Raw genomic sequence first — 15,244 nt, 5'->3', positions numbered from 1 at the left:
GGTTGTTAAACCAATCCGGCTTTCCCCGTTTGACTTTGCTCGTCAAAACGTCCCAAAAGAGGATCACATGACCCCGGGGATGTTGGCCACCATCATAAATACGAACCCCCTTGTCAAGCATCCGAAGGTAAATCGCGTATCCGCGGGGATATGCAGCCTACGGTCGCAAGTCTGAAAAAGGGTCACAACAGGTCGCTTTTTTTCAGTGCCGTCATAACTTTGAACGGTCTCTAAATGAACTGCTGTAAGTCGAGGGCTACCTGTAGCGCTGAAACTTCCCAAAGTTGGCCACCCAAAGGAACAAGGAAGATAGTGCCTGACTAGGTGGCTCAGTGGCTAAGACACTGAGCTTGTCGATCAGAAATGGTCGGTGTTTCGAATACCTAGTACAGGTCTCCTGCGTGAGCAGGGGTTGGGCTAGATGACCTCTAAGTTACCTTCCAACTCTGTTACTGTGTGAAAAGGTCACAACAAGTCGCTTTTTTTCAGTGCCGTCGTAACTTCGAACGGTCTCTAAACGAACTGCTCTAACTCTAGGACTACCTGTACCGCTGAAACTTTCCAAAGTTGGCCACCCAAAGGGACAAGGAAGATGGCCCCTGACTAGGTGGCGATCAGAAAGATCGGCAGTTCGGTGGTTCGAATCCCTAGTACAGTTCTCCTGCGTGAGCAGGGGTTGGACTGGATGACCTCCAAGGTCCCTTCCCAACTCTGTTACTGTGCAAAAGGGTCACAACAAGTTGCTTTTTTTTTCAGTGTCGTCGTAACTTCGAACGGTCTCTAAACGAACTGCTGTAACTGGAGGACTACCTGTACCGCTGAAACTTCCCAAAGTTGGCCACCCAAAGGAACAAGGAAGAGGGTGCCTGACTAGGTGACTCGGTGGCTGAGCTTGTTGATCAGAAATGGTCGGCAGTTCGGTGGTTCGAATCCCTAGTACAGCTCTCCTGCGTGAGCAGGGGTTGGACTGGATGACCTCCAAGGTGCCTTCCAACTCTGTTACTGTGCGAAAGGGTCACAGGAAGTTACTTTTTTCCCCAGTGCCGTCGTAACTTCAAACAGTCTCTAAACGAACTGCTGTAAGTCGAGGACTACCTTCCCAAAGGAAGTTTTGGGTGCCTTTGGTCACCCAAAGGGACAAGGAAGATGGCCCTTGACTAGGTGGCGATCAGAAAGGTCGGCAGTTCTGCGGTTCGAATCCCTAATACAGGTCTCCTGCTTGATCAAGGGTTGGACTGGATGACCTCCAAGGTCCCTTCCCAACTCTGTTACTGTGCGAAAGGGTCACAACAAGTCGCTTTTTTCCCCAGTGCCGTCGTAACTTCGAACCATCTCTAAACGAACTGCTGTAAGTCGAGGACTACCTGTACCGCCAAAACTTCCCAAAAGGAAGTTTTGGGTGTCCTTTGGCCACCCAAAGGGACAAGGAAGATGGCCCCTGACTAGGTGGCGATCAGAAAGGTCGGCAGTTCTGCGGTTCGAATCCCTAGTACAGCTCTCCTGCGTCAGCAGGGGGTTGGACTGGATGACCTCCAAGGTCCCTTCCCAACTCTGTTACTGTGCGAAAGGGTCACAACAAGTTGCTTTTTTTCCCAGTGCCGTCGTAACTTCGAATGGTCTCTAAACGAACTGCTGTAAGTCAAGGACTATCTGTACTGGGTGCCTTTGGCCACCCAAAGGGACAAGGAAGATGGCCCCTGACTAGGTGGCGATCCGAAAGGTCGGCAGTTCTGCGGTTCGAATCCCTAGTACAGCTCTCTTGCGTGAGCAGGGGGTTGGACTGGATGACCTCCAAGGTCGCTTCCCAACTCGGTTACCGTGCGAAAATTTTCACAGGGCGATGTGTGTGAAGGAGGAGGAGCAGCAGCAGCAGCGAACAAACGCGCGGCCCTTGAGTCATCCGCTCCGCTCGCTTTTTCCTGGGCTGCCTCCCTACTTTCCGCCACATCTGTCCTGGCCGGCCGGTAGAGGGAGGAGGGACCGCCTTTTTTTTTTTCCTCACGCCGGCCTGTAGAGGCAGCAGCTTCCCCCGAGCCGAGGGCGGTGCCAAGTTAGAAGCTGACTGACTTTTTTTCGGCACTCGAAGCTGCCCGAATCTCCCCGGTGCGTTTCTTCTTTTTTTTTTCCCCCCCCTTCACCCTTCCTTTATAACCGCCCATCCCCGGTTCCAAAAAAAAAAAAAAAAAAAGGGTCGCAAGAACTTGGCAAGCGGGCATTCCGAGCCGAAAAGAAGGACCGAGGCTTCCCACGCCGGTAAGTTTTTTCCTCAAGATCGAGAGAGTCGGGGACCGATTCGGTTCCGAAACGGGACGCGGCCGGAATCAATCAAGCTATGCTTGATTGAGGGGCGAAATCGGGGTGTCTCTTCCAAGGTTTGCAACGACGGGGGATTCGAAACGCAGCGAGGTTTGGCGTTGCCATTGGGCTTTGCGTGAGATTTGTGGCGCTGCCTGTACCAGGATGTGCATTGAAAAGTTTTGTTTTTCCCCCCGAAGGGCAGTTTTTATTTTTATTTTTTTACAGAAAAAAAAAAACACAATCCTCTTGCTTGCGGCTCCTTAGGGGCTCGCCTGCCACTCAAGGATTTAGATTTATTTTTTTTTTAAATTTCCCTTGCTACATTTTAACTTTAAAACATCACAAACATCGCAGACGGGGTGGGAAAAGTGCGGCTGCTTGCTTTCAACTCCTGGGAGAAATGATTTGTAGCCCTTTTAAAGTCCCTCCGAATTCTTCTTCCACCCATTCCCCGTTACAAAACTGTAGCTGTTTTTGGATTCTAACTCTCTGAGTAGTTAGGGCTGTTGATTTTTTTTTTTTTTTAAGATAGTGATCTCTGCTGATGTGTACAGGAAGTGTTGCGGTGACTTTAAATAAATAAGCCCCGACTACGGAATCCTGTTTTAAACAAAGGTAAGGTAGGTTGTAATCCCCGTTTATGCTGTTTGGAAGCCCTGCAAATCCTGGTTTAACTGTGAATGAAGGCGTACAATAGAGTTGCACCTGTTGGTTTCCTCCCACGGTGGGTGATTAATATTACCAAGAGCCATCCTGGCTTGACGTATCTTTTATGAGCCAGGATCATTCATTTATGATGTGCGTAGAGTTGGTAGACGCGCTTTTGAACACTTTAGAAAATGCAATATATTGGCATGACAGGGGAAGAGAGTGGTTAAGTAACAGTAACAGAGTTGGGGAAGGGACCTTGGAGGTCATCTAGTCCAACCCCCTTTTCATGCAGGAGACCTGTACTAGGGATTTGAACCACTGAACGGCCAACTTTTCTGATCGCCAAGCTCAGTGTCTTAGCCACTGGGCCACCGTAACCAATGGGCAATTTCAATCTGTTGATTTAATGCTTTGGGCTTTTTTCAGCTGCTGTTGCAGGAAGTGTGTCTACCTTAGAAAAGAATTAGGCTTTTTCCTGAGTAAACTAGCATAGTATTATACATACCTACAATTTCATTTTGGAGCATTGAAACATAAACTGATGTATAGTAGGTATGTCATGTAGCATAGTATTATACATACCTACTACATGACATACCTATTGTACATCAGTTTATGTTTCAATGCTCCAAAATGAAATTGTTTATTATTACTAACCTTATTAACTGGTGGATTTAAGTAAAAATTATATTCGGGCATTTACAGTTATTCAGAAGTTTCCACACTAAGTTGCCATTTGCTTTCATAAAGTGTGTTCAACAAGCTGTAGTGGCTGGGCTCAGCCACCAAGTATGATTTACAAATATTGTAGTGGGTTTACATGCAGCCCTCAATCAACCATTGAGGGTGGCTTAGTGCAGAGAGGGAAATCCAAGGCTCCAGTTGCCTTGTAACTCCTCAAAGGTATTACCACGTGTTAGTTCTTAATACTGTAGAAGGAGAAAGTCTCTTAAAGACTTGCCAAGATTAATCCTAAAACAATTAAACTAGGACAAAATGTCCTGGTTCTAACCATTCTGAATTGAAAAGCAATCTAGAACCTTAAGGAGCATGGCAGCGGGTGGGGGTGGGGAGCAAGGATGTCAGAAAAGTCAAAATGGCTGCTACGAGTGCACAATACCTCTTTTTAATTAAATTTCCATATTTTTAAGCAACTAGTGATCGGATACTCTTCACTGATGATTGCTCATATCCTGCTTTCATTTTCATCGTTTTTACTTTCAGGTTGCCCAAATAGATTTAGAATGGAATTGAATTGAATTCCTTATTGGCCAAGTGTGATTGGACACACAAAAAATTTGTCTTTGGTGCATAGGCTCTCAGTGTACATAAAAGAAAAGATACATTTGTCAAGAATCATAAGGTACAACACTTAATGATACTCATAGGGTACAAATAAGCACTCAAATCATATTAGGAAACAGTCAATCAATAAATCGTAAGGATACCAGCAACAAGGTTACAGTCATAACAGTCATAAGTGGGAGGAGATGGGTGATAGGAACGATGACAAGATTAATAGTAGCGCAGACTTAGTAACTAGTTTGACAGTGTTGAGGGGATTATTTGTTTAGCAGAGTGATGGCGTTTGGGAAAAACCTGTTCTTGTGTCTAGTTGTTCTGGTGTGCAGTGCTCTATAGCGTCTTTTTGAGGGTAGGAGTTGAAACAGTTTATGTCCAGGGTGCAAGGGGTGTCTAAATATTTTCACAGCCCTCTTTTTGACTTGTGCAGTATACAGGTCCTCAATGGAAGGCAGGTTGGTAGCCATTGTTTTTTCCGCAGTTCTAATTATCCTCTGAAGTCTGTGTCTGTCTTGTTGGGTTGCAGAGCCAAACCAGACAGTTATAGAGATGCAGATGACAGACTCAATAATTCCTCTGTAGAACTGGATCAGCAGCTCCTTGGGCAATTTGAGCTTCCTAAATTGGCGCAGAAAGAACATTCTTTGTTGTGCTTTTTTGATGACGTTTTTGATGTTAGGTGTCCATTTTAGGTCTTGAGATATGGTAGAACCTAGAAATTTGAAGGTCTCTACTGTTGATACTGTGTCGTCTAGTATTGTGAGAGGTGGAAGTATGGAAGGGTTTCTCCTAAAGTCTACCACCATTTCTACGGTTTTGAGTGTGTTCAGTTCCAGATTGTTCTGGTCGCACCACGAGGCTAGTTGTTCAGTCTCCCGTCTGTATTTTTATAACAACATAAAGAAAATTAATGTTGTGATTTATATGTCAAAATATTTTAGGTTGCAAACCATTACTGAGGTTTGCTGAATCGTGGCCATTATGCATGTACATTTCAGTGACTTTTGCTTTTCTTATGAGAAGCTTGGAAGTCAGTTCTTCAGAGATAGTTGGCTGACTGAAACAGCACAGACACCCTTTCTAAAGTACGTAGGTTTGTATGAGAAAGAGAAGCTGGCATTATTTCAACAATTTCAACCACTGCATTCCCCCCCTCCACCTTTCCTCTTCTTCGTGTGCATTAAATTAGGATTAACTGCTTTGAATGCACCGCCAAATCCCGATTTTCTTGCAGATGAATTTGGGGTAGTAAATGGCTAGCCACATTTCATTTTAATGAAACTCTTCTATCGATTTTGCTGTGATTCAAGCCTTGCTATTAATACTCTCAAGGGAGATTGTTCTGAATTTCAGGATATTGACCCATCTTTAAAAAGTTCCACTACATGAGCCATTGACCACAGATGAGATTATCAAAACTGTTCTCCACTGAACCTTGACATATCAAAGAATTACAGCCCTCCCCTCCCCTTTTCTTTTCTTTTCTTTCTTTTTCTTTTTTTGCTGTTGTGCAAAAGTTTTGGGATCAGTTGGTGCTCTTGAAGAAAGACTTCAAGTAAAATCCTAAATAAATTCCTGTATGGTCTCGTCCTGTGCTTGTTGTCTCTTATATATGTTTTTCTGTTATTGTTTTTATATTATTCTTTAAGGAGAATCATTTTCAATTCAGGATTGTCTTCTTTTGGATTAAATATGAGTGTACGATAGATTGAAGTTACAGTCTCGCATGCATTCATCTGACAAGATCAGTGTTTTGGATTCAAAAGACAAAAAAAAGTTAATCCAGAGTTTTCAGGGGTATGTGCTCAGCCCCTTCAAACAGCCTGATTTTATTCCCCTGGGCATGTACAGCTCTCATGTGATCCTGGGAAAAGCCATGCTTGGTCTGAAGTGTCCTTAATAAGACCACGTGCTTCCATGAAAGCTCCAAATTCCGTCTTGCCCTTCAAAGCTGAAACAGTGCACAATCCTAGAAAACATCTCACACTGGACTCCGTGTGACATTAATCTTTTATCTCATGCTATGTCTCCGTGCTTCCTTGCCTCCAAATTTCTGTTTCTCCTGGAGAATTGTTCTCTTGAGCAGCTTTTGGGTGACACCATGTGACAGAGAGAAGGAGTTCAACAACTAACTTCTCCAACTTTGAGACAACGCCGAGAGAGTTATAGTTTATTAAGGCAAACTTCATTTAACGGAATGTGGCCTTTCCCTCAACTATTTCTTTTTGTAAAGTTTGGAATATGAATTCTGTGACCTTATTGTCACCAGGGGGTGGAGGTTTACAGGTTTTTTTAAAAATAGTTTTTATATGGGCTTTTTATCTTTGTAAGCCTCCTGGAGTCACTGAGAGTGAGCTGGGTGGCCATATAAATTTTCTTATGTAAATAAATATAGGATGGACTTTTCAAAATCGCATTTTGCGTGTTCACATTGACTCAGGTGCAACTCACAACTTGTGTTACTGTGCTTAATAAGTAATTTCTACAAGTATAGCCCCAAATATATTGCACTGAAAGAAATGTATTTAGGACATTTGATTTTTTAATTTATTAGATATTTATTTTATTATTTTATTTTATTTTATTTATATCCTGCCTTACACAAATTACTCAAGGCGGCGAACATATCCAACACACCTTCCTCTTATTTCCCTCATAACAACAACCCCATGAGGTGGGTTCGACTCAGTGACTGGTCCCAGGTTACCCAACTGGCTATCATGCCAAAGGTGGGACTAGAACTCACAATCTCCTTGGCCCAAAGACACCCACCTGGCTTTCCTTGCCTAAAGTAGGACTAGAAGTCATAGTCTCCTGGTTTCTAGCCTGGTGCCTTTACCACTAGATTAAACTGGTTCATTTTCTTACTCTCAAATAAATACGTTCAATGGTGTGTAACACAATGAAAGGATTAGACTCCGCTAAAAAAAATGTGCCAAAAGGTGCCTTCATAATCTGGAATAGCCAGCTCCAGATTATGAAGGGCACAATTTGAGTCTAATCTGCCATTCTCTTTTCACCTCACCACCTCCTGATATAATTGATTATGCAGATACAGATATTGGGAATTCAGAAATGATTCCAGAAGAACAAAGATCATCTCATGTAAACCATCAGGTATGGTTAGACCAATGACTTCCATCGTTTCGTCTCCCTTCTGCTGCACCTGGTCGGTCATGTACGGCTCTTGCGCCTGTACTTCTTTTCAGAGTCAAGGCTGTGGTCAGAGAAGAATGATCCATGTAGCAGCATTCATTCATTGGCATCCTTCAGTCTCAAGAGACTATGGTATCGTGCTCTGGAAAGAGGTCCTAAAACAGCATCTAGTGTGACTGAAAAGGCCAATTCAAGAGCGGCCATCCCTTCCACACTGAGGGCAGATACATTCCGTCCCCTGCCCAGCCCCCAGATTTTGCTGGTTCCGGGACTGCCTCTTTGCCTCAGCCTGCCGAACAAGTGTCTCTTCGAATTGGAGAAGGCCATGCTGCGTCTTTAGCCTCCAAGCTGAACGATCGGAGGTCAAGGTTTCCCAGTTGTTAATGTCCATTCCCAGGGCATTTAGGTCCCTCTTGCAGATATCCTTATATCGCAGCTGTGGTCTCCCTCTGAGGCGCTTTCCCTGCACTAATTCTCCATACAGGAGATCTTTCGGAATCCGACCATCAGCCAGTCTCACGACATGCCCCAGCCAGCATAGATGCCGCTGTTTCAATAGTGTATACACGCTAGAAATTCCAGCACGTTCCAAGACTGGGCTATTTAGAACTTTGTCCATGTAGCAGCATGAAACTGAGATATGTCAAGAGATAGCAGAGAAGGACAAAGAAGGAAGGAACATACTATACAAAGTAATGGTCATCCAAGCCAGGTCTGTCTCTCTTCCAGGGCTAGTTGCCATAGCAAAGGATGAAAAGCAGCTGATAGGGATTAGGGATGGGAACAAAACCCCATGATTGTGACCTCTGAAAAACTTGATTTAGACTTAAGTTGAAAACGCAACAGTTTTGAGAAAAATGTACGCAAAATATTTTATCTGTTCAGAGCTCAGTGAATACGAGTTCTTCTTAGCAACAGTTATGTTGCTATGGGTGCTATTTGATGATTGAACACAATTCTATTTAAATAGCAAAGATAAGGCATCACAGCTTATTAAAAGTTTATCATGTTTCATTATTATTTCCATGTTGTGTAATCAAGAAATCACGGCTGTAAAGTAGCTTTCTGAGACAGAAATATATTTATTTATCCCAGTATATTTAGTGTGGAATGTTGTATGACTGGCACTGTCTGCTTTTGTTTATAAAATAGGCCTCTCACAACTTGTTCTGCCTTTCTGATAAATAAAATGTGTGTGAGTGTGATAAATACAAATAGTATATAACCTCCTAGCTGTGTAGTATACAGATGTGTGATTAGATGATTCTTTTCTTCTGTCCTTAGGAGACAGATCAATCTCACAAGAGATGAACCAAAATCAAATGCTATTTTAAAACAAAGATTAATATAAATATTTAAAAAATATTAAAAAAAATAACTTTAGGTGTTAAAACGTAAACTTTCAAAAGTAACAGTGGATTTCAGAGCTATTCAGATCACAGTGAAACAACTGGTTAAAGATCTATGGAGATTCTCTGTCATCCAGGTCATGGTTGTCCCAAAGGTTAGGGTTAGAGTTAGAGGTAACTGGACTTTCTGGTTTTTCTTTGAAGACATTTCGCTTCTCATCCAAGAAGATTCTTCAGCTCTGACTGGATGGTGGAGGAATGGAAGGATTTATATTCCTTGCAGACAGCTGGTCATTAGCATTCTTTTAGCGAGACATTAAAGTCACCTGGAGGTTTATCTGTGTCATCAGGGTCACCTGAGGGGTGCAAATGGGTGTGGAGTCTTCTTGGTAACTGTTGAAAGGTCTGTGTTGTAGACTGTAGATAGATAATGTCATATTCCTCCCCCTCTGTTGAGAAACGGCTGTTCAATTTTGACAAATTTTGTCAAAGAAGCCATCTATGACCAAATGAAGGTCCTCTCTTCCCCTCTCCCCTCCCCTCCCCTCTCCTCTCCTCATTTTTCTCCTCATTTTTCTCCTCTCCTCTCCTCTCCTCTCCTCTCCTCTCCTCTCCTCTCCTCTCCTCTCATTTTTTTCCTGTCCTGTCCTGTCCTCTCTGTCATCTCCTCTCCTCCTTGTCATCTCTCCTCTCCTCTTCCCCTGCCTACATTATTTAGGAGGGTATGAACTCACAAGGTTATAATGGCAAGTGTAATAGAATTTTGTTCTGTTAGAATCTCCATCCCACCAAGACTATGTGTAGTTTTCTTCTTTGCCAATGAAGCCATCTGTACATCTGGTGCAAGATTTGAATCCAAGGTGGACTCTTACACTGTTCAGAGGAAGGGCAGATGAGGCCGTTTTTAATCCCTAAATCTGGAGCCTCTCTTCATAAAACGTCTGGTTTCTGTGAATCTGTTTCAGTTTATTGTTTTCACCCAATACATCATTGCCTTCAGGCATCTATGTGGCACCTGCACAATGTCTCCTGTTGTGACATTAATTGTATGAATGAAATTAATATGCAAGTTTGAGGAACTATCCCAGCTCCAGCCAATATCTGTTCTTTGAATCTGCTAGAGCATCTCAAGATAATGCCTTCATGTGGACCAGTGTGAGCTTATTTTGAGAAGCAAGAAGTAGTGACAGGAAAGAGAGACTTATCATAATCAAGAGATAAACACTTAATTTATTTTCACACTTTCATGTTTCAAGATTACTCATAGCTGCTGTTGCTTTACATGAATATATACAATAATTTGATCCATACACTTACTATCAAGTCCTCAGAGTGCTTAGAGACATTTAAAAGTGACATGTTCATGGCAAGAGGGTTGTTTTAATGTAAATCATATTAATAAAATTAAAAAGCAGTGAAAAAAAATGACTTATAACCGTTGCAGTATCCCCATGGTCATGTGATCAGAATTCAGACACTTGGCAATTGACTGATATTTATGACGGTATCAGTGTCCTGGGGTCCTGTGAACAGCTTTCTGACAAGCAAAGACAATAGGGAAACCAAACTCATTTAACAATCATGTTATTAACTTAACAACTGCAATGATTCAGTTAACAACTGTGGCAGGAAAGGTTGTAAAATGGGGCAAAATTCACTTAACAACTGCCTTGCTTTGCAACAGAAATTTTGGGCACAATTGTGATTGTACGTCGAGGATTACCTGTGTGTTTGGTCCCTGCACGACATTGGAGTAGACTGGTTGCAAGTCTAGTAGGAGCTGCCTTATCTTCTGCTTGTGGATACCTTGACCCCAACTTACTTCTTCACTTCAATTGAATCAGGTTTCCCTGTAAAGGAAAAAAATATCCTAGGATTTAAAGTGGCTCTAGAAGCACACCCAGCTCACCTACGATCTGAAATGTGACGATGCACTAAAGACAAGGTTCCTGGGTCTTCGCATGTCTTGAATTTCTATTGCTTGAAAAGATTTTCCAGGAGGCAGAATTTCTCCATATATCAATATGGCATCATGGTAAAGTGCTGGCACTGAGGCGACCAGGTGACAGAGAGAAGGTCCATACTTATCTGGGGAACTCCATCTGTGATTTGGGGCCAGAGGCTCTCTCTCAGCCCAACTATTTCATTGGATTATTGTTATTGACAAAACGGATAGTGCAGCCTGAACAAAATGCAGGACACAAGCTGAGCAACTATGTAAAATGCTGCTTCTTTGTAGGGCGGGGTATAATCATTCTCTACACAAATATGTGAGAGTAGGGTCTAGGACAGGGGTGTCAAACTCCTGGCCAGATACGTCACGTGTGGCCATGCCCACCCCCGGTTTAGCGAAGGGGGAAAAAGTCATGATACATCATGTGATGACGTGACGATGACGTGACGACCTGAGTTTGACACCCCTGGTCTAAGACAGCTCACCATGGCCAACTTGCTGTGGGACAACTTGCCACAGGACAAGAGTTACACTAATATCAAAAAAATGGTGGAATAGAATCATTAAAGAAAGGATGCAAAAGGAGGAACAAAATTTGAAATGTGAATGACAAAAATTAAAATAATTGTTAAATTATTTTAAGTACTTAAATTGAGTTGTTGAATTGTCCCACAGTAATTTATCCTGCGGTGAGTAGGCCACACCGAGTTGGCCATGGCGAGTTGACTGTGATGAGTTGTCCCATTCTAGTGAGCGCATGCAAAATGGTCCCAGGAAGCAGCAGTAGTCTGGAAATATAACTCTTGTAGGGAATAATATGGCAGCACCCCACTGGCCTTTTTTTACATTCCTAGATGTACAGATGTAAGATAACATGAAAAGAAAGGATGTGATGGGGAACATTGTCCAGTCTTCATCTGTCTCCAATGATATTTTTTCCCTTATCCAGTTCAAAGGTAAGACAGGAAGGGAAGATGGACAGAAATATGGCCGACTGTTGAATTATAGTTCATATTTGAAGTATTTAAGAGCATTTGCTCCTCGTTGTGACAAAAAGTGAGGTAGTTATTTGGGAAGTAGTTGGGCCCAAGAGAGTTTTGATGTAAGATTTGTTGATGTCAAGCAGTGTCATCAGCAGCAGGAAACATGCCCAAAGTGCATTTAAGTAAGATTAAGAGTGTGCATACTCTAATCTTCATCTGATTCTGAAATGAAGTCAATATCTGTACCTGTTGAATCTTTAATAAAAGATCAACACGTCTCAATAGTGAAGGGTCTCTGCTTCATCTGAACTGCAACAATAAGAGATCACCCCAAAGAAGTGGAGATGTCATTTCTTAGATGCTGAGGCCCAGCTGTTCAGGGCATTCAGTGACATCATGAGCATCTTGGATTCTGACATCAAGCATATTGAGAACCAGTGTAGTTCTTGTAGTGGGCATTATCTAAGTTCCTGCTACTAAGGGAACTATTAGCCAATAATTTGGATGGAAAGTTCCAGAATTGTCAACTATAGCAGCCAAATAGTCTTTGACCTAGAATCATTGTAGCTGATGGAATCAGTCAAAGCTATCTGAAATTGTTTCAACCCACTGAGACTGAATGAGTATCTCCTGACAAGGTTGAATGGAGAACTCTCAGCCTATTTACAGGTTCCTTCGGTCTCATTTTGGATTTGTTTCATCAAATGCATACCAGTCTACCAATGATCCAGTGAATTAGGACACAGGCTCCATTATTTGGATCTCATGTGGCCATCATCCTGGCAGTATTCTAGCATCTATATTGCTATGGTTGGCTTTTATGGTAAGAAGAAAGAGAGCTTAGTATTATCAATAATATTGAATTCAAGATAGAAGTTCCAGTTTTTTCCGTTGTGTAGTGTTTAAGGCTTTGGACTAGTAACAGAGAAACTCGGGTGTCTATCTTCAGATACAGAAACTCACTGGGCAGCTTTGGGTCTTCTCAGACCAACCTATCTCAAAAAATTGTTGTGGGGGATAAATAGGAAGAAACAGCACTTTGAATTTCAGCACAATAATAGTAGTAAATAAATGAGTAATATTGAATTCTGCCACGTTTTATATATTTATGTATTTTATTTATTTATTTTATTGAATTTCTATATGGCCCTTCTCCCGAATATAATCATATAATTGTAATTATTGTCTGGAAGGACATTGGCAGTGGTGGGTTGTACTGGTTCGCAGCGGATCAGGCAAACCGGTAGCAGTGGCGGGTGGCTCCGCCCACCCGCCCGGACGCTTCTGCACATGTTCAGAAGTGCCACAAGCGCGCACATGTGCATGCGCAAACTGGTAGCAATGGGATTTGGAATCCGCCCCTGGACATTGGTAATGTCCTATAAATTCTATCTGCTGTTCTAGGATCTTTTAATAGGGAAATGGAACCTGAATATTCTGGCATATTTATTTACTTCAATCTTTATGGTTGCTTGAAGAAATAGAAGGTTGTATACAAATCACATTATAATTTCAATTCTTGAAAAATTAAAAGGAAGGGGGTTAAAATTTGTATACAAAGAAATGAATAAATTATATAGGCATTTGGATAACTGAAAGCCAACCAAGGTTTTGAACTGACCATATTCTACTTGTTCTTTGTAACTTCTGCAATCAGCGAGTTTCTCGGTCATAAGCAGATAAGTTGTATCTGCTTGTTGTATTTCTAAGTGCCATAATTGGCTTAATCTGTAACCACTCACCCAATTAATTCAATCAATCTAAATTAACTTCGGATTGATTAGAAAAGGGGCAGTATTTTTGTCTAACTTTTCCTCAAGATGAACTGGCCAATGGATTAAGCACATTCTGCGGGAAAAGAGGTTTGTCAGAAAGATGAATTTTTAAAGATGGAGTTGTCATGGCAGAGATGGCGCTCACTGATCCTTGGCAGAGTGGAAATGCTTTATTTGTTTATTAAATTTATATGCCGCTCATCTCGCTACCAAGTTATTTTGGATGGCATATAATGTTGAGACTGCTATTTCTTAAAAGGAAATGATGAATTATCTGTGAGATAATCAGTAAGCATCTGAAGGATCGAAGTGTTTTCTCTTCAGCATCCGTGGTAAACTGGGAATATGGATGCCAAACTGCCAGCATCTACATTAGTGTTTACATTTGTATAAGTCCGATAACAGGCGGACCCGAAGCAAAGAGCAAGTAAGAAATAGCTTTGGAGGAAATGGGCTAATCAAGGAAGTTAAGGGAGGAAGAGATAAAAGCTTCAGCAGTTGCCAGAAAGGGGTTTAAGGAAACAAATATTTTATTCCTCTAGAAAGCCTTGTTTAATGTCGCTGTGAAGGCCACAGTCTTCCATTTGGGCTGGAACATCAGTCTAGAATTTCTCCAAGTACTTTTCACAGAATCGGTTTTTAAGAATGTTAAACTAACATCTCAATGCAGAAAGCAAAACAAAAACCAATCCTTTAAAAAAAAAAAAGAATGACGTTTCTTTCTTGTGAAAAAATACACCACATGAAATGTTACAGTTGAAAACATATAGGGAATGAGACATTTCTTGGTAGTTTAGAGCAGGGGAATTTGAAGCTGGCTGGGGCATTCTGGGAGCCGAAACCCACAAGTCTTAAAGTTGCCAAGTTTGGAGATCCCTGACTTAGAGGAAGAGCAGTCTGGGGGAATAGAGGTTTTTCATCAGGTGTAGCTTATCACAAATGCCTCTTATATACATAAGTGTTTACTAGCAAATATATGTGAAAATTGAGCAGGATTTCAATTGCATCTTGGATTTTGATGGTCCCGCAGAAACCTTTGCTGGAAAGGTTCTACTAGAACCTTTTCTACTAGAAAAGAAATATGTCAAATATATGTAATTTAATAATGGGAATAAGCTATTTCTAAGAGTTTCCTATCGACAATTTAGTATTTATTTTCACTTTGGCATTACAAATGAATTGAGATAATACAGTAATCCTAACTTTGAGCTCTCAAGTACCAGGCTAGGGAAAGCTGATCTAATACAAGTAAATCCCAACTTATGACCACGATTGGGATGAGAATTTCCACTGTTAAGCAAGGCAATGATGAAGTGAGCCTTTTGCCATGGTTGTTAAGTGAATCATTGCAGTTTTTAAGTGTCATGCCCCGTCGAGCCTGAATCTGTGGGGCAAGACGAGCTGGAACTTGAGCTGACAGAGATTGAGGGGGCGGCTTAATTGGCTTCAGAGGAAAATGGGGAAGGCCAAGGCCTTTCAGGATTAGAACAGTTTGTAGACAGGGAGGAACAGGGGCAGGATGAACATGAGAGACAGAGCTCAGGCAAAGAGCAAGGACCACCCCCTCCTGAGCCAAGAGCATGGAGAGTGGAGAGAAGGCGAGAATTGCGCAAACTGAGCAGGGTACTTGGGAGAAGAGTGCCCCGCCCCTCTTCACAAGGCGTTGGGGAATGACACATAATGAGACCCTGTGGGGAGGGGCACTTGTCGGGAACAGACGCTGAGTTCCTGAAGTGTTAAGTGCTGACGTTTGAACTTCCCAAGAGTCCTTGCATT

At 42.1% G+C, this 15,244-nt stretch overlaps 1 protein-coding gene across 1 annotated transcript in view; it reads left to right on the top strand.

Moving 5' to 3' along the window:
* Positions 1-2,066: 2,066 nt before the first annotated feature.
* Positions 2,067-15,244, top strand: part of RAB27B (RAB27B, member RAS oncogene family) — a 42,252-nt gene continuing 29,074 nt past the window's right edge. Inside the window, exon 1 of the mRNA XM_070935981.1 lies at positions 2,067-2,253. The gene's annotated coding sequence lies outside the window, so the exon portion shown is untranslated. The remainder of the gene's footprint in view (positions 2,254-15,244) is intronic.

Source organism: Pituophis catenifer, unplaced genomic scaffold (genome assembly GCF_029215685.1).
Source record: "Pituophis catenifer annectens isolate HBS135680 unplaced genomic scaffold, rPitCat1.0.hap2 SCAF_2, whole genome shotgun sequence".
Lineage (NCBI taxonomy): Eukaryota > Metazoa > Chordata > Lepidosauria > Squamata > Colubridae > Pituophis > Pituophis catenifer.
Note: the sequence above shows the minus strand (reverse complement) of the source record. Positions and strands in the feature narration are given on the sequence as shown.